At 48.6% G+C, this 19,239-nt stretch overlaps 1 pseudogene; it reads right to left on the reverse strand.

Annotated features, from left to right (window-relative positions):
* Nucleotides 1–11,310: 11,310 nt before the first annotated feature.
* On the reverse strand, nucleotides 11,311–13,460 carry LOC139012928 (bromodomain testis-specific protein-like; annotated as a pseudogene).
* Nucleotides 13,461–19,239: the final 5,779 nt, after the last annotated feature.

The following is a 19,239-nucleotide window of genomic DNA, read 5'->3' on the forward strand; positions in this document are numbered from 1 at the left end:
GCTAGCTATCAGGGCAATCTGTGGGGTGACCAGTGGGCAGGGTGATCAGGGGGCCCCACTGGCACCCACCTTGGCTTGCAGCCTGGCACTGCCCACTGGCCGTCCCCACCCCCTGATTGCTGCCGTAGGTCACCTTCCTCTTGGGTGGGGTGGGGGGCAGTGTGCATCAGAGCAACCAGTCGTTCTGGCTGTCATTCCACCAGTCAGTCGATTTGCATATTAGGGTTTTATTATATAGGATTCTGTAAATCATAGGTAATTGATAGACATGCAAATTCTGTCTTTCTTCCTCTATTGTGGGAGGGATGAAAACCCCACACTGGTGAGTCTGCCCATGCAATTCATGTCAACATTTCTTTACTCCATATAAGAAGTCTTCATCGGTATTCTTAAGAAGCTAAATTTATAACAAGGAACTGAAAGCTGTGCTAGCCCACCAGCTGTGTTGAAACAACAAGCTAGAAAGCAGTGCCCTCAGACAGAACTTCCTGGGGAGATGGAAATGTCCTGCATCATCCAGTCCAACACAGCAGCCACCCGCCACGGGAGGCCGTGAGCATCTGGCGAGTGGCCAGTGCGACCGAGAACCTGAATCTTTCTCAGGGGGTTTTAATAGACTCTAATGTAAATAGGTACGTGGTTAATGGCTAACCTATCAGATGACGCAGCTCTGGGTGACTGAGGTGAACTTTCACAAAAGCCCGCCCTCTCCGAGGGCGCAGATTTCTGTGTTGTGGTTGTGGATGTCAAAACTGCATGTTTGTCCATTGTCAAAAATACAATATTCAAAACATGATTGTGCTTCAGATTGGGAAGGACGCTTTAAAAACATCCCAGAACATAAGTCATAAAGGGAACATGGATGGGCTTACCTACATTGTCTAACGCTGGCTTCCCAAATATCAGAAACAGAGCTTTCTCCTAGCAACAGGTTGTGTTGGGAAGCCAGCGTTCGACAGTCCTATTTTGAATATTGTCCTTTAGCCAATGTGCAGAGATATTCTCATGCATTATCTGGTCAGCTGGCAAAGCTTTCAGTTCCTGTTATAAACTTAGATTCTCAACGCCGATGAAAACTTTTTAGAGCACACGGTACTTTTACACCTGGGTAGTTTGACTTCCCATTTATTTAAAGCAGGTTTTCCTCTTAAAGAGAGAATCACACTTCTGATTTTTAAATATTCCTTTCTCAAAGAAAGGGCCCATGCCCGGCCAGTGTGGCTCAGTGGTCAACCTATGAACCTGGATGTCACCGTTTGATTCCTGGTCAGGGCACATGCACGGTTTGCGAGCTTGTTCCCCGGTAGGAGGCGTGCAGGAGGCAGCCGATCAATGATTCTCTCTCATCATTGATGTTTCTCTCTCTCTCCCTTTTCCTTCCTCTCTGAAATCAATAAAAATATATTTTAAAAAAAGAAGAAAAAAAAGAAAGAAAGAAAGGGCTCAGTTATTTTGGTGCCTCAGTCCTTTTGCCTTTTTTCTGGAGTCTCCTCTGCTGCCGCCTTGTCCTTGGGCCTCGGCAAGGGCAAGTTCGACCCATAGGGATGGATGAGGGAGCTGGGGTGGCTGGGAGCTGCTCCGCAGTGGGCAAAGCCTGGAGGTGTGTTGAAGGCAGAATTCAAATGCTCACCTCAGCTATGGCATCTCTGTGAGACCCCGGACAAGGCCCCGGTCTTCAATGCAGCTCAGCCTCCACAAGGAGAAACGCTAGAGCTGGAGATGCACTCTGGGCCCCCTCCCCCTCAGACCAAGGAGCATGTGCAGACAGCGCTGCCGGGTGTAGGGTTGACAAGGCAGGGCTCACACCCTATAGGGCTGACAAGGCGGGGCTCACACCCTATAGGGCTGACAAGGCGGGGCTCACACCCTATAGGGTTGACAAGGCGGGGCTCACACACTGAATGAGACAGCCGGCCCGGCTCTCACAGTCTATCCGGAGAGGAACAGAGGGTCCACAATAGGGCAGTGGCAAAACAGCACCAGATCAGGGCCTTAGAGTGCAGCCAGGCGCTGTGCACCCATGACGGGGTGGTGGTGGTGGTTGTGCTGGGGAAGTGGAGCGGGGGTGGCTGCACACTCCCGTCCTCTGCACCAGCTTCTAGAGGAGCCCCCTTGTGGCTCCACACCGTGGGACTCACTGGGGAGCGGGCCCTGGAGGCATTTGAGGGGCTGGGGAAGAGACACGCTCCAGCACAGTCTGAGGCAGAACCCCAATGGCAGTCAGGGGTGGAGCCATGTGGGGACTCATTGGGTGGGTACAGATGGTGGGGTCTGGACTCAGGCCAGGGCCTCTGATGGAGCCAAGACATCTGGGTAGGTCAGGGTAGCGGAGCACTCGCCTGAGCTCCATGTCGAGCACACAGGGTCACCGACAGGCAGCAGCTGCAGACCCCTCCCCATTCCCGCTCTAACCCGGCAGCATCCTGGTGCCTAGTGACAGCTTGGGCTCCAGACCTTCTGGTCATTGGCCTCAGAAACTCCAGCTCCCCACCTCCTGTCTCCTGTGGCCACCCTCCTCCCTGGGGCTCCCAGGGCCCAGGTGTAGGGCAGGACCAGGGCAGGGAGGTTCAGGGACAGATGGGGTCCTGAGCAGAGGGGAGTGTCCATTCATTTAGGGAGGTGAAGCAATCCCTCCCGAACAGGATGCTCTGAAGACTGATCACGCGGAAGGAGAGCGAGGTTCCAACCAGCTGGGAAGCCAGCGGCTGAATCCCACACCCGCAGGGATACCCCTGTAGTCTGTGTGCAGCGCAGCAAGTGGGCCTTCGCTAACTAGGCACTTACATGGCTGCAATCAGGTTCTTTTATTGTTTTGTTTTTAATCTTCACCTGAGGTTTTGTTTTCATTGATTTCTAGAGGGAGTAGAAGAGAGAGAGGGGTGGGGGGGAGATAGAGAGAGGGAAACACCGGTTGCCTCTTGCATGCGCAGACCAGGGCTGGGGAACCTGTAACCGAGGTATGGGCCTTTGACTGGGAATCGAACCTGTGACCCTTAGGTAGGCAGGCCGATGCTCCAACCAGTGAGCCAAACTGGCCAGGGCTGCGATCAGTATCCTTTATGCCCAACCAAACTACATTCTTATACAATACTTCCTTTTTTTTGTTGTTAGTTATCGACTATTTACAAACAGGTTTTGTACAAATAGTCTGTCTACATTTTTTAAAATTTTAGAATAGGTTTAGATTTCAGAAAAGTAACGAGGTTATTAAAGGGAGTTTCCAGATACCCAGTTTCCACTCTTAGTAATATCTTACATGAACATGGCATATTGTCACAATCAATCAATCAATCAATCATGACATATACCTCATTCAGATTTCCTTAACTTTTACCTAATGTCCTTTTTCTGTCCCAGAATCCCATCCAGGATACCTGGTGACATTTGGTCGTCATCTCTCTTTAGTCCCCCCTTGGCTATCCCAGTTTCTCAGAATTTTCTATTTATTTATTTATTTATTTATTTATTTATTTATTTATTTTCAGAGAGAGGAAGGGAGAGGGATAGAAACATCAATGATGACAGAGAATCATTGATCGGCTGCCTCCTGCACGCCCCCTACTGGGGATTGAGCCCACAACCCATGCATGTGCCCTGACCAGGAATCGAACCTTGACCCCCTGGTTCCTGGTTTGAGGCTCAGCCACCAAGCCACACCAGCTGGGCGGATTTCCTTATTTTTGATGACTTTGACAGTTCTGAGGAGTACTGGTCAGGTATTTTGTAATGCACCTCATTTGTTTGATGTTTTTTTCTCTTAGGCTTAGGGGCTTGGGGGAGGAAGATCAAAGAGTAAAGTGCCATTCTCACCACATCCTAGCAAGGGTACATGCTATCAACACAATAATCACTGTTGGTCTTACCCTTGATCACCAGGCTGAACTGGTGCCAGGTTTTTCCACTGTAAGCTACTCTTACCCCACTTCCACTCCGTGTTCTTTGGAGGGAAGTCTCTAAGGACAGCCCATACTTAAGGGAGGGGGAGTTACGCTGCCCCTCTTTAAGGGCCGAGTGTCAACATAAATTATTGGGATTCTTTTGCATGGGAGATTTGTCTATTCTCCCCACTTATTTATTCAATCATTTACTTATATTCGTACAAACTCATGGGTATTTACTTCATATTTTGGGTTATAATTCAAAGCCACTTTATTTTGTTGTTCAGGCTGTTCCAATTTGGCCATTTTTTTCCCTCCATACATTTTTACACACACATTATTATTATTATCTTTTAAGAAACGGCTGTGTATTTTTTATTTCTTTAAAATATATTTTATTGATTTTTTTACAGAGAGGAAGGGAGAGGGATAGAGAGTTAGAAACATCCGTGAGAGCGAAACAGCGATCAGCTGCCTCCTGCACATCTCCTACTGGGGATGTGCCCGTAACAAAGCTACATGCCCTTGACTGCAATCGAACCTGGGACCCTTCAGTCCGCAGGCCGACGCTCTATCCACTGAGCCAAACCAGTTAGGGCTACACACACATTATTGAAACAAAAAGATGTTTCCTCTTTTCCCCCACTCACAAATGCCTTTAATCAACACCAATTGATTGAGCACCATTAGGGAGTGAGAACTGAAGATGTGGACATGACGTCGAGCCCCCTTCCCTGCCTCCTCCTCCCACAACCCAACTGACCCACTGCTTCCTGCCCTCCCCTCTGAGAATCCCCATTCAAGGTTCCCTTTCCTCCCTCCCACCTCCCCTGGACCCCACCTTTCCCAGGGACCATCCTTACAGTCCCTGGAATTGAACCCTGCCCTCCCCAACCTCCTAGAGTAAAAGCACATTACTGACCTACCTTGCCTGGGAGGGGGGTCCCTGTCTTACCCTGGGAACCAGAGGGATTCAGGACAGCGGTCAGGCAACAAGGGTCCCCAACTGTTCATAGAAAAGAGGAAGTTTCTCTTGCACCATGGTTTCTTCTTGGACACTCGCAGAGGTTCCACCAGCAACAACGAAGGAGTGTGATAGGTGGACAGTGTGGAGCGGTAAAGATGGGGAGAAGTTAGGCAAAAAGAAGCAACTGAGTCAGAGCTGAGGTCTCCAGGCCAGAGACAGACCCTCAGCTGGTGGCCCCCCGACCCAGGCCTGGCTGCTCCTCCCTCCCCTCACCCACAGAGCCTGCCTCTCCGGCCAACCACTTCCCCAGTCAAGGTGTTGGGCTTTCTCAATTCTCCCATTTCAGAGCCGCTGGGACGCTGGGGCAGAATTAGGTCCAGCGTCTGGTTCCCTCGCCCCCGGGGCCTCCCCTTTCCTTCTGTCCGCCACCTTCAGAAGCAGGTTGGGGGTGGCATGGCCTGGGGAGCCCCATGCCTCCTTCTGCCACCTGTCCTGCTGGTGTTCCTGGCCTCAGGTGAGATGCAGGAAGTAAAGGAGAGAGCGGGGACAGGGAGCAGGGTGGCTCTGTGACCACGGGGCTGGCTTTGGGGACCATTTTCTGGGTGTGGGCATCAGAAGTTGGTCCTTCTCTCCTTCCACACCCTGTGACGGGGGTGGCTGGGTCCAGCCAGGGCCCTGACACGAGGGCTTGTTCTCCAGGTTCCCAGGGACAGCAGGTTGTGTCTGAGGAGCTCCATGCCGTGGCAGGGCAGACACTCTCCGTGCGATGCCAGTACTCTCCCGCGGGAGGACCCTATAGGCAGAAAACCTGGTGTCGGCAGACATCTCCAAATCGCTGTACCAGGTTAGTCACCAGCTCTGAGCCCCGAACAGCAGTAACTCAGGATTCTCGATACACGATCTGGGACGTGCCAGATGCTGGTTTCTTCAACATCAGCATGGCTCAGCTGACTGAGAAGGACTCCGGGTTCTACTGGTGTGGACCCTACAACGCTTCTGAACACACCGTCACTGTTCTCAGAAACATCAGCCTGCTGGTGTCTCCAGGTAAGCTCCGTTCTTGAGGAAATGGCCCCTCCCTCCCAGGGCCTGGGCAAAACACCGCTCCAGATGTCCAAGGGGGTTGAGCCCCCTGTCTCCGGAGAAGCGCTGTCGCCTTTGTTCCTCTCTGCCCATTCCGGCTCCCGCTGGTGGGAACAGATGCTTAGTACTCACTGGCCAGGAGTCTCTCTAGGACTCTCTTTTTCTTACACACACACACCAACACCTCTGGTGTACAGACCTTAGTCACAAGTCACCCCTGGCCTAAGGGACCCGGAGGGATCATCTCTGGGTCGTCTACTTCCTCTCACAGCTTTGGGACCAGACCCCATTCTGTCTTCTGGCCCCGGAAAGTCATTGCCTACTTTCTTTTCTCTCTAGCCCCGACCCCTTCTCCGACGGGGACCACCACCTGGCCCTTGGAAAGGACAGGTAGGTCAAAGGTCTCAGTGGAAGGAGAGGACATGGGTGGCCAGTAGCCTGGGAAGCTCAGACTCAGGGAGGGGGGCACCATGGAGGCCTGCTGCTGGGGGCTGAGCCCCTGGGCCTGGGCTGGTGGGAAGCTGGATTCAGGGCTTAAAACCCAGGGAGGAAAATGTGCCCCATGTGATCTGACCAGGAAGACAGCCGTGGATGGGCGGGGTGTCCCAAGAGGCAAGTCTATCCTAAAAGACCCTGTACCTGCATGTCCCAGCTCCGCCCCTTGCTTACCACCAGCTCAGGGAGAAACTCCTCTCTTGGGGCCAGTGCCAGCCTGGCTTCAGTTGGTTGTAATGACCCCGAGCCCCAGTTACCCCTGGCCTACCGGGCCCTAAGGTGCTGTCTCTTCTATACAACCTTCCAAGGGTTTGGAGGTTAATCCCATGCTGTATTCTGGTCTCCTGAGCAGCCATTGTTGTGTTTTTTTTATGTCCTTCTCAGTTCTGATCACTTCTCCAGAGGGGACCTCTGGTCCATCGCCCCTCGATGGATCTGAACTCAGGTAGGTCAGGAGTCTCACCAGGAGGGAGGGTCCTGAAGGGATGGCCAGGTAGCTCATGCAGCCTCAGAATCATGAAGAGGAAACCCAAGATTCTTCCAAGATGATTGAGGCCCAGGGTGCTGCAGACAAGCCCCAGGGGCTCAGATGCAAAGTTGGGGAGAGAGAAATGGGGAGGACGATACAGGTCATGAACTTTGGAGGAACTATAGAAAGGGTAGCCATGGATTTCTGGAATGAGACCAAATGGAACCAAAACACTGTGGGAGCTGGAGGCTGTGTTGGTGTGTGTTGAATGGTGGGCATGTCTGGGGCAAACTGTGGCTGGAGCCATAGCAAGAAACAGGTGAGAGGCCACTTTTGATTTCTGCTCTTGACTCTTGCAGTCATGCACCTTGAGACTGTCATGGCCTCCCCTTCGTCACAGAAATAGGCTGCAGCAGCCCAGGTCACAGGTGGGCCAGGGGGCCATAAGGCGCAGCGAAAGCAGTGGAGCACTGATGGAAATAGATGGCCAACTGCCCATGGATATTTGCTCCCTAATTCCTTTCTTCTCCAAACTCCAAGCCAGGTGAATTATAATAAGTACTGATAAGAGGCACACCTCAATAAGGAAATAGATCCATCATAAATATATGTACCTACATGTATGGCCATAAAATATACCAAGCCACACTCTCAGAACTGCAAGGAAAAGTAAATAATTGTAGTTGAAGAGTCACATCCCTCTCAAAAGAGTATATAAGATCACTGAAGCAAAAAATAAACAGAACTGAAGTTCTAAACCAGAAGATTAATAAATTTCAGGTATCATACATATTTATATAATACATGCAAATGTTATATTTATTATAACATATATTTATAATCTATACTAATAAAAGGGTAATATGCTAATTAGACCAGACATCTTCTGGATATCCATCTGGACATCCTTCCTGACAAAGCCACAGTGCCAGAGGCAGAGGCAGAGGCAGTTAGGGCCGATCAGGCCGGCAGGGGAGGGCAGTTAGGGGGATCAGGCAGGCAGGCAAAGAGGTTAGCAGCAATCAGGCAGGCAGACAGGTGAGCGGTTAGGAGCCAGCGGTCCCAGATTACGAGAGGTCCAGATTGGAGAGGGTGTGGGCCAGGCTAAGGGACGCCCTTCCCCCAAGCACAGATTTCATGCACTGGGCCTCTAGTATATAATAAACTATATCTTAAAATAAATACTATTTTGAAATATAGAAAATATCTATTTAAATGTTTAAAATGTTTTCAACTTATAAATGTATTATGAGTATTTAATAAAATACATTATTTATAAATATACATGTGTACACACATATACAAAACACTCTGTAAATAAAAACAAATAACATACATTCTTTAATACACAGAGACCATTTACAAAAGTAGACCTTGTATGAGGAAATAAAGAAGCTTAAATAAATTCCAAAGAATTAATATGATACGGAATAAATTCTCCAAACATAATGTAATAAAATTGAGAATGTATAGAACTGAAGCTAAAATAGCATGTTTTGAAACAAAATAATAGTTATTGATATATTATCTACACTAATAAAAGAGAAACATGGTAATTAGCGTACGACCACTACCCTTCCCATTGGCTAATCAGCATATCCTTATGCAAATTAACTGTCAGCCAAGATGGCGGCCGGCAGCCAGGCAGCTGGAAGCGAACATGAGGCTTGCTTGCTCCAGTGACAGAGGAAGCCAAGGTTCCCCGCCTGACTTGCCGGCCTCTGAGCTGGCAGTTTGAAGCATTCTAACAAATATAGAAGGCCGGGATCTCAGAGCTGGAGTTATACATTGTTTCGATTATAGAACGCTCAGCAGCTGAAGCCTCAGAGCTAGAGCCAGAGCTAAAGCTGGCCCAGAATAAAATAAAAAAAAGAGAAAAAAAAAAGGAGCGGTTGGGAGCTTCAGTCAAAAACCGCCAGCCTGAAAGCAACCCTCAGCCCCTCATCCAGACTGGCCAGGCACCCCAGTAGGGACCCCCACCCTGAAGGGTGTGTGACCAGCTGCAAACAGCCCTCAGCCCCTCATCCAGGCTGGCCAGGCACCCCAGTGGGGACCCCCACCCTGATCTAGGACATCCTTCAGGGCAAACCAGCCAGCCCCCAGGCCTCTATCCTATATAGTAAAAGGTACTATGCCTCCCAGCACCGGGATCAGCGGAGCCTCAAGGCCTCCTGGCACCGGATCAGCATGACAGGGGGCAGCGCCCAAACCCCCTGATCACCCTGCGGCTCTGTGTGTGACAGGGTGCGGTGCCCCAACCTCCCTATCCGCCCTGCTCTGTGTGTGACAGGGGAAGGCGCCCCAACCCCCTGATCAGCCCTGCTCTGTGCCTGATAGGGGGGAGCTCCCCAATCCCCTGATCGCCCTGTGGCTCTATGTGTGACAGGGGAAGGTGCCCCAACCTCCTGATCAGCCCTGCTCTGTGTGTGACAGGGGAAGGCACCCCCCACCCCCAGGCCCTGCTCTGTGTGTGACAGGGCGGCGCCCCAACCCCCTGATCGGCCCTGCTTTGTGGGTGATAGAGGGCGGCACCCCAACTCCCCCCCCCCCCCCACAGGCCCTGCTCTGTGTGTGACGGGGTAGAGCCATAACCTCCCCATTGGCCCTGCCCTGAGTGTGACAGTGGCAGTGCCCCAACCCCCTGATCTGCCCTGCTCTGTGTGTGACAGGGGCCGGTGCCCTAACTCCCCTATTGGCCCTACTCTGTGCGTGACAGGGGGAGCTTCCCAACCCCCTGATGGGCCCTGCTCTGTGTGTGACAGGGGGCAGCGCCCAACCCCCTGATTGGCCCTGCTCTGTGTGTGACAGGGGGGAGCTCCCCAACCCCCTGATCGGCCCTGCTCTGTGTGTGACAGGGGGCAGCGCCCAACCCCCTGATTGGCCCTGCTCTGTGCTTGACAGGGTACAGAGCCCCAACCCCCCTGATGGTCCCTGCTCTGTGCGTGACAGGGGGTGGCACCGCAACCTCCCCATTGACCCTGCCTTGAGTGTGACAGGGGGCGGTGCCCCAACCCCCCAATCGGCCCCACCCTGAGCGTGACTGAGGGTGGCATCGTAACCTCCCAATCCGCCCTGCTCTGCGCATGACAGAGGGCGGCGCCCCAACTCCCCAATCAGCCCTGCTTTGAGCCTGACCAGGGGCTGCACCTAGGGATTGGGCCTGCCTTCTGCCACCCAGGAGCAGGCCTAAGCCAGCAGGTCGTTACCTCCTGAGGGGTCCCAGACTGGGAGAGGGCACAGGCCGGGCTGAGGGACCCCCCCCTCCGCCCCCCCCAGTGCACAAATTTTTGTGCACCAGGCCTCTAGTATATAAATAATTAAGTATATAATAATATATCATGATAGTATAAACATTACATATAAAAAATTATGAGGCAGAGCTAATATTTAGAGGGAAAATTAACACCTTTAAATACATTTGTCAGAAACATAAAAGGATATAAATAAATGAGCTAAGCACTTAATTTAAGAAGATGGAAAGTGAGCAACAGAACAAGCCTGAATAAATAGAAGAGAGAGAAATAATAATGGTGAGGGCCTAAAAACAACTAAAGCAGCGGTTCTCAACCTGTGGGTCACGACCCCTTTGGGGGTCGAATGACCTTTTCACAGGGGTCGCCTAAATACATCCTGCATATCAGATATTTACATTACAATGCATAACAGTAGGAACTGTATTAAACGGTTGCAGCATTAGGAAGGTGGAGAACCACTGAAAGGGATTTAAAACGTGGAAATGAAGAAAACTTACAACTTGTTCTTTGAAAAGTTTAATAAGGTAGGCCTACTACTGACAAGATTGATGAACATAAAATATATAAATAAAACATCAAATTGAAGAAAAAGGAGAAAATAGCCACACGTTCTACAAAGATTTTTATTTTTAATTTTTAAAAATATATTTTATTGATTTTTTTACAGAGAGGAAGGGAGAGGGATAGAGAGTTAGAAACATCGATCAGCTGCCTCCTGCACACCCCCTACTGGGGATGTGCCCACAACCAAGATACATGCCCTTGACCAGAATCGAACCTGGGACCCTTGAGTCCGCAGGCCGACGCTCTATCCACTGAGCCAAACTGGTTACGGCTACAAAGATTTTTAACTAAATCAATCCTGAATGAATACTCTTTGAAATCCCAGGAGTGGACAAATTCTAAAACAATAGAAAATGCCGGTCGACCGGGCACTTAGCATATTAGGCATTTATTATATAGGATTACAAGCCAGTAAGTCATGTACATATGCCATGAAGTTTCATTTTACACAGTATCTCTTAAGGAAAATAGTGAGATCATCAACATGCACTTAAATAATAAGTGTGGCATCCAAGTCATATGTTCTGGGTACGTAACAAACATTTCTTCAGATATGTCTCAATATTACAAGAAAAAATTTCCCCAGGACCAGAGGTGCAGTTAAGGGACGCGGCCTGATTGGGCATCACTGTGTCTGACGCACTGACTCATCCTGCTGCCTTCAGACTCTGAGGATGGAGCTTTCTCAGATTTGGGTTCACATTTTCTGGAATTTAACTGATTATTGACATCCAGCAATCACTTTTCCAACTCCTGTTTTTTCCTGGGAATGAAGTTCTTGGGCATCATTATTTCCTTATCATGAGGTTTTCGTGGTCTTTTTCTCAGACACCCAGCAACCTACTCTCCAGTTTTCTCAGCGTCGTGTTCAGGGTCTCAGAGCCTGCCTCTACCTCATCCGGGTTGGAAGGTCTCAGTGAAGGCTCTTTTGATGGTATTATATGAACGACTTTCCCAAGCTTATCTCCAGGGCGTTTGTTTATATCCAGACTTAACTGCCTTTTCTCACCGTAGCTCATAGCTCAGTATCATCTTCATCAGATTTCAGCACCAACACTGGCTATTTTCTCTTTGGCTCGTTGCTTTTCCTTTCATTTCATTTGCTTACACTTTTCCCCTTGGATTTTCTTCTCTGCCTATTAGCCTTTCCCCTTTCAGACGTCTCATTCCGTTTCTTCAGCGTCTGGAAAGGTACTTGGGGCAGAACCTGTACCTGTTGATGAACAGCTCTAAGCTGCTCCTGGAGTTTTGCAAGGTGCTGACCTCATGCATCTTCAGACTTCACACCGCCTCCCCTGCCAGGGGATTTTGTGGTGTCTGTTTTGATGTTACATACAGGCATGCTCTCAACAGGTTCATCTGGGATCTCCGCAAAATTCCTTTCAGAAACCCTCTGGAGCACTCCTGCCATTGTCACTGCTTCAGCGATTCATAAACATTAATCTGGCATCTGCAGCAAATTCACACGCATCTTACATACTTGGTTGTCCATTTTTCTCTTGATAGTTCCAAGAGCCGTTGGATTTTGCACAATGTCATGGTGGTTCTGGAGTCCCAGTGCATGAACATCAAGGGCCAGGCATGTGAAAAGTGCTTCTTTGCAAGCCCTTCTGTAAGATCTCACCGCAGTGCCTTAATGGTTCGGTTACTTAAACACTCTTTACAATTTAATTTTGTTGCTGAGAATCTTGTCACACATTCCTCAGCGGTTTCTTTTATAAGAGGTTTTTCCGGGCTCCTCCCCTCCCCACCCCCCACGAGTGCTGGGGAAGATTCACCACTTGCTTTAACTACTGAAGTTGTAGGGGTTGTACCCGATTTCCTCTGCACACCGCTTGTAGCCCCAGCCACTGTGCGAGGAAGCGGTGGGCGGGGCACCTTGTGCCATAGCTAAAGGAGAAGCAGATGTTTCCGGAAATCCAGAGGGACTCGCTTGCTGCTTAAATGTCTTTTCTAAGGCGTTGGGAGACTTTTCTTTAACAGAAGAAACAGCTGCCTTGTGCTGAGTGCCTTTCTTTATTCTTTCCTTACCACCCATAATGTGCTCTTCTCGTGGCATCTGTGATATTTCTGTGTGAACAACCTCTCTAGGGCTTGTGTCATAAGAACACTGTCATCTCCAGGCTTGTTGTATAAATAACAATTTGAGAACGACGTATTGAAGTCTTCTTGCTATACTTTCTGAAGCGCCTCTTAATTGCACTTAAATCCACTGGGCTTCTCACGATGGTATGATACCCAGGCAGCTTTGGGTCCACGGCATCCGCAGGTTGCTGAAAGGCCAGGAAAAACGATGCTTCCACTAAGACTTCGAGACAGCCTGTGGTAGACACTGAGTTGATTGGCCAATGCCTGTTTCTCTTAGTATTTATATGCTCTGCTGGCGGAGGGTTAGCAGTAGTAGTTCTTTGTCTGCTTGGCAGAGACGGTCTTAACTGCTTCAAATCCCGATTTTCCAATGTCTGCAAGATCACGTCCTTGTCCTAGACAATACTAAAAGTTGTTTCATTACGTATGCCTTAGCTTATTGCAGTCTTTCACAGTATTTCTGCTTTTCTAAAACCCAGATTGAGGTCTTAGCAGGGAAAGTCTGTAAGTTCGTTCCAAGGTTTATTCTAAAGGATGCGCTGAGGATAGGCCTAGGGAAGCGAGGGTAGGGAGACGTGGGCAGCGGGAGGGCTCAGCGTCCACGCCCTCTCCTGGCGACACCACCTCGGCACCTCCGTGTTCACCAACCAGCACGCTCCCATGTGGTTCCTGCGTTATCTGAGATGTTGCAGAAAATAACAACGAAGCAAAAGCTGCCCGGTGCATTTTAATTGGCTAATGTCCTCTTAGCCTCAAAACCAGCGAAGGAGAAGAAAAAAAATTTAAATTATGGGGTAATTTATCTGATTAGCATGGAGTAAAAGATGAAAATAAGTATCAGCTACTGAAATCAAGAGTGTGTTTAAAAAGGACATATTATGATCCTGGGGGTTTGTCCTAGGGCCAAAAGGATTCTTCCACTTCAGAAAATCTACCTATGAAAGAAACCAAATTAATCAACTACAAGAAAAACGTCAACGGATGCCGAAGTAGCATTTGGAAAAGTTTAACACACTTATCATGATAAGAAAAAACCCTTAATAAACTAAAAATAATAAGAAATAACTTGGTAAAGACTGTATAGCCATGACTACTGTAAATATTACATAGTGGAAAAAGTGTAAATTCAAATTATGTATTTTCACAGTCACCATTAATGATTAAGATAGTATTAGAGGTCCAGGCTATTGCTACAGGAAAAGGAAATTGATAAGGGGAAAGAAGATTAAAGAGGAAAAGTGTCATCTACCTAAAAAAAATAAGCAGGATTCATAAACCATTGATCTCATGAGAGAGTTCAGCAAGGCTTCCGAATATAAGATCAAATGACATAAACCAAAAGTAATTTATCTACACTAGAAATAATCACTTAGAAAATCTAATCAAAATCAGGTATGATTGCCTGGCTGGTGTTGCTCAGTGGTTACAGAATGAGCTCACACACTGAAGGACCGGGGGTTCAATTCCTGGGCAAGGGCATATACCTGAGTTGCAGGTTTGATCCCTGGCTTCGATTTGGGGGCACATGTGGGAGGCAACCAATTGATGTGTCTCTATCACACCAATGTTTCTCTCTCTCTCTCTCTCTCTCTCTCCTCACCTTCCCTCCCTTCCACTCTCTCTAAAAATCAATGGAAAAAATATACTTGGGTGAGGATTAAAAAAAAATTTAAGTATGATTCATAATAACAATAAAATCTCTATCATATCTAGAGGGAATGAATTTAACCAAGAGCTCTATGGAGAAAACTTTGAATGCCAATTGATGACATAGGTAATCTCAATAAATAGAAATAATTTATGATATTGGATGAGACAGTAATATTCTAAAGATGTCAGTTCCCCCAAAATGAAATGCCTCTAAATGGAATCCCAAACACAATTTCAGTTTAATTATTATTTGAATAACTTGATAAACGTACTGAACAATTATATGGAAAAATAAAGATGCATGAATAGCTATGTCAACCATGAAAATATAAAAATAAGAAGAGAGGACTTGTCCTACCAAATATTAAGATGTACCAATACGTAATACGACTGCTAGGAGTGGTGCTGCTGCAAGAACTGACGGCTGAACAAGGGGACAGATAAAGAGTTCCCGACAGACGCCCGGTCATACAGGAACATACTTCATGAGGAGGGAGCACCATGAACCAGAGGGCAGAGTGCCCACTATTTGGTAGACGCCCTCGAGAAACTGACAGAGCACATTAAAAACGAAAACAATTGCCCTGGCCAGTGTTGCTCAGTGGCTGGAGCATCATCCTATGTTCCTAAGGGTGTAGGGCCGTGATGGCAAACCTATGACACGCATGTCAGAGGTGACATGCAAACTCATGTTTTGGTTGATTTTTCTTGTTAAATTACATTTAAATATACAATATAAATATCAAAAATATAAATCTTTGTTTTACTATGGTTGCAAATATCAAAAAATTTCTATATGTGACACGGCACCAGAGTTAAGTTAGGGTTTTCAAAATGCTGACACACTGAGCTCAAAAGGTTTGCCATCACTGGTCTAGGGTTTGATCCCCAGTCAGGGCATGTGATGGAGGCAACCGATCGATGTTTCTCTCTCACCCTCCCCCCCCCCCCCCCGCCCGCCGTCTCTTCTTTCCTCTCTCTAAAATCAATTAAAAAATAAAATAATCAACAACAAAAAAACAAAGCAAGATCCCTACCTAACAGTAAATACAAAGATGAACTTTAAATGAATTCAAGATATACACGTAAAAAATAAAATTATTAAGTTAATAGAACAAAGAAACTGCAGATGTGACCTAGGGATAAGGAAAAAAAAGAATTTAAATGATTACATCAGGCTTGAAGGATTCTATTCAATGAACAACACTATGGGGAAAGCTCTTAAGCAGATGACAAGCCCGGAAAAATGAACTGAGAATGCTTAAAACTACCATGGTAATCCATTCTGTAATATACAAGGAACTATGCTAACCAACAGGAGAAAGACAGGCAGCCCACTGGAAATGGGTAAAGCATGTGAAAGGCAGTTTACAGAAGAGGAAACCCAAAAGGCACCCAAGTGACGTTCACACTTATTAAAGATCAAAGAAATAGCAATTAAACCACCAGTGTCAGTTTACGCCTCTCAGCCAGCATAGTGAGAACACTGCGGAGTGCCATGTCCCTGAGTGCAGAGGGCAGGCCACAGAGTGAGGAGGGGGCGTTTAGCATTCCCAAAGCATCTTAGGGACCATCCAAGACATCACAGGGCGGGTGAGGCCCCGAGGTCGCAGGAGCCATCTGGTCCCAAACTGTCCCCCCAGCGGCTCAGGAACCAGGCCCAGGCTCCCGACTGCTGGAACCCGAGAGTCCTCCCTGGGGCCCTCTGTGTGGCTCCCACACCTGGTCTGCCTCACTCTGATTCTGGAGCCTTCTCCCACACCCCATACCCCCCAAATCTGCCTTTCTTTTCTGGCCTCAGTAGCCTCCTGCTGATGGTCCAGCCTCACAGCCCAGTTTCTTCCTTCCTTTTTCTTTCTTTCTTTCTTTCTTTCTTCCTTTCTTTCTTTCTTTCTTTCTTTCTTTCTTTCTTTCTTTCTTTCTTTCTTTCTTTCTTTCTTTCTTCCTTCCTTCCTTCCTTCCTTCCTTCCTTCCTTCCTTCCTTCCTTCCTTCCTTCTTTTCCTTCCTTCCTTCCTTCCTTTCCTTTCTCTCTCTCTCTCTCTCTCTCTCTCTCTTTCTTTCTAAATATATTTTTATTGGTTTCAGAGAGAGGAATGGAGAGGGAGAGATAGAAACATCAATCATGAAAGAGAATCATGGATTGGCTGCCTCCTGCACGTCCCCCATTGGGAATCGAGCCCACAACCCAGACATGTGCCCTGACCAGTAATCGAACCTTGACCTCCTGGTTCATAGGTCGACGCTCATCCACTGAGCCACGCCGGCTGGGCCAGCCCTGTCCTTTCTGAGCTGATAGGTTTCTTCCTACTCCCCTGGTTCTATCCTTCCCACCCCACTGAGCTCAGATCCCTATCTCTGCCTGGAGCCAGGCTTTCCTCCATTCAAGACTCCCAGGTTCCCTATGACCGACCAGTCTCCTCACAGGCCCAGAGACACCCCTGGAACCCTGTCCCCATCTCCTGGGTGCATTGCCCTTGCACAGTCCGTTCAGGGGGTCCTTATACAAGTCACTCCAGCCACAAGGACCGGGCTCAGGGATGCTGGAGGAGCAGCTGACCTCCCAGCGCAGGCCCATCCTCCCTCTCCCCTCCCACCAGGAAATCAAGTTCCCCCCTGGCCCCTGGTTGGGCTGCCTGCAGCATGCTGATGGCTGTGCTGTGTGGACTCTTCGTGGCCAAGGTCCTGGCGCTGTCAGTCCTGTTTGTCCTCCTGAGCTACAGGCGCTGGGCGCAGGGTGAGTGGGCAGGGTTTGACTGGGGTGCGGGGCCAGGAGCTGGGACAGCTTCTGTCTCAGGAAAGATGGCCAGGAACCAGAAGACACGGTGGTGGGAAAATCTGTAACTGCGTCTAATCTAAATATTCATCATTTCTCACAATTTCGGCCTCACTGCTCCCATTCAAAAGGAATGGACCTTGGAGACAGACGCATTCCCAGAGCCCCCATCGAAGGCTCTGCCTCATTCTCCGTCCTGAGGCGAAGGAGGGCAGGAGGAGAAAGCAGAGAGAAGGGGACAAAGTGGCTGGGCTGGAAGTCGGTGCAAGGGCCGGGAAGATGGGAAAGGATTCACTTCCATTTGTTAATTTCCTCCTCTTCCTCCCTCCTCAGGGTCACGACAGCAGTGATGGAGGGTTCTGATTGTGCTGCCCAGCCCGGGCCCCAGATCCCTTGGGTGCATTTGGCCTCATCCATGGATCCAGGATGCACCCTCCTTCTCCTCCCCCTGCCCAGCGACCGAGAGACGCCCTAACCATGGAGCCCGCAGCCTTGTGCAGCCCAAGGCTGTTGGAGACGACCGCAGCTCCTAGGTCACCACGGTGACCCTTCATCCAGGGACTGAGTACCTGAGATCTCTTCCCCCAGCCCTGACCTTCCCACAAACTGACGCCCACGGCAGGGTTACCTGCATCTGCTCAACACCTTCACGCTGTGGGCCAAAGCCCTGCTCAGCACCTTCCCGCTCCTCTGCCCCGGCTCCTCTAAGGGTTCCCGGGCTCTCTCACCCTACCTCAGCTGCACACCTCAATTCCTCATGGTTTCTGCTTCTCGCCTCTGCACTGCCAACGAGTTCCTATGCATTTCCTCTTGTGCTCAAATCCAAGAACTTGAACTGAAATGTGTCAGGGAAACTGAGCAGGATGGCCTATGAGCCCCGGCCTGCCTCCTCCCACCCTGGACATCTTAAAGTCAGATCAAAATGACTTAAAATAAACCCTGAAATAGAAAATAAGAAAGGCTGTAACCAGCAGACCAGAAACTGAGAAATTCCTGGAAGTTGGGGAAAAATCAGATGCAATTAAAATGGCAAGAACAGATGACTCAGCAGCTCAAAACGTGAGCAGAAGACAATTACCCCAAAACTTTTTGTCCACAAAGAAGATGGGACATGGATGGACCTGGAGAGCATGAGGCTAAGGGAAATAAGCCAGTCAGAGAAAGACAAGCACCACATGATTTCACTCATGTGTGGAATCTAATGAACAAAATAAACTAGCAAACAAAATAGAAGCAGACCCACAGATGCAGAGAACAGATTGACAGTTGCCAGAGAGGTGGCGAGTTGCAGGGCTGGGTGAAAAGGTGAAAGAATTAAGCAAAAACAAAAAACCTCATAGACACAAACAACAGCAAGGTGATTACCAGAGGGAAAGGGGGATGGGGGAGGTAGAAGAAGGGGGATCAATGGTGACTTAACTTGGGGCGATGAACACACAATACAATATGCAAATGACGTATTATAGAGTTGTACACCTGAAACCTATAAAATTTTATTAACCCATCTTGCCCCAATAAACTCAATTTAAAAAAGATGGAACAACGAGCATCCATTCTGCTTACTGCTCTACATGTGAGGAAATTCATAGCCTAAAAGAGAAGAGCGAGTTGAACAAACAGAATAATTGACTGCAAGTGAAAGATAAATGTTTTAGGGAGCAGAAGAGGAACTCACATCCATGAAATAAGAAAAGGCCAGTGTCATATTCTGAACATTTAACATCCAGGAAGGCCTGGCATTGCCCACTCAGAATCGGTGCCCCCCATGAACCTCTGACTCGGTGGTCCCAGGGCAGAACGCTGAGCACCAGGCCGGAGGAAGGCCACCGCGCAGAGAGCACGGAGTTGTGGTCACACCATGTTCCGTGCCTTTCAGCTCAGCCACACGGACATCACCTGTCCATGTGAGGCACCACTTTTGCTTCATTTCTTCGCTTTATTTTTATTGCCTGTTCCTCTCCCCACTTGCCTATGGCTCTGAGGCAACCGCTCTAATGCATTTGACATTTAACCTTGA

This window comes from Myotis yumanensis, unplaced genomic scaffold, assembly GCF_028538775.1.
Source record: "Myotis yumanensis isolate MYYU_CA2020_CCGP unplaced genomic scaffold, mMyoYum1.0.hap1 SCAF_6, whole genome shotgun sequence".
NCBI classification, from domain to species: Eukaryota; Metazoa; Chordata; class Mammalia; order Chiroptera; family Vespertilionidae; genus Myotis; species Myotis yumanensis.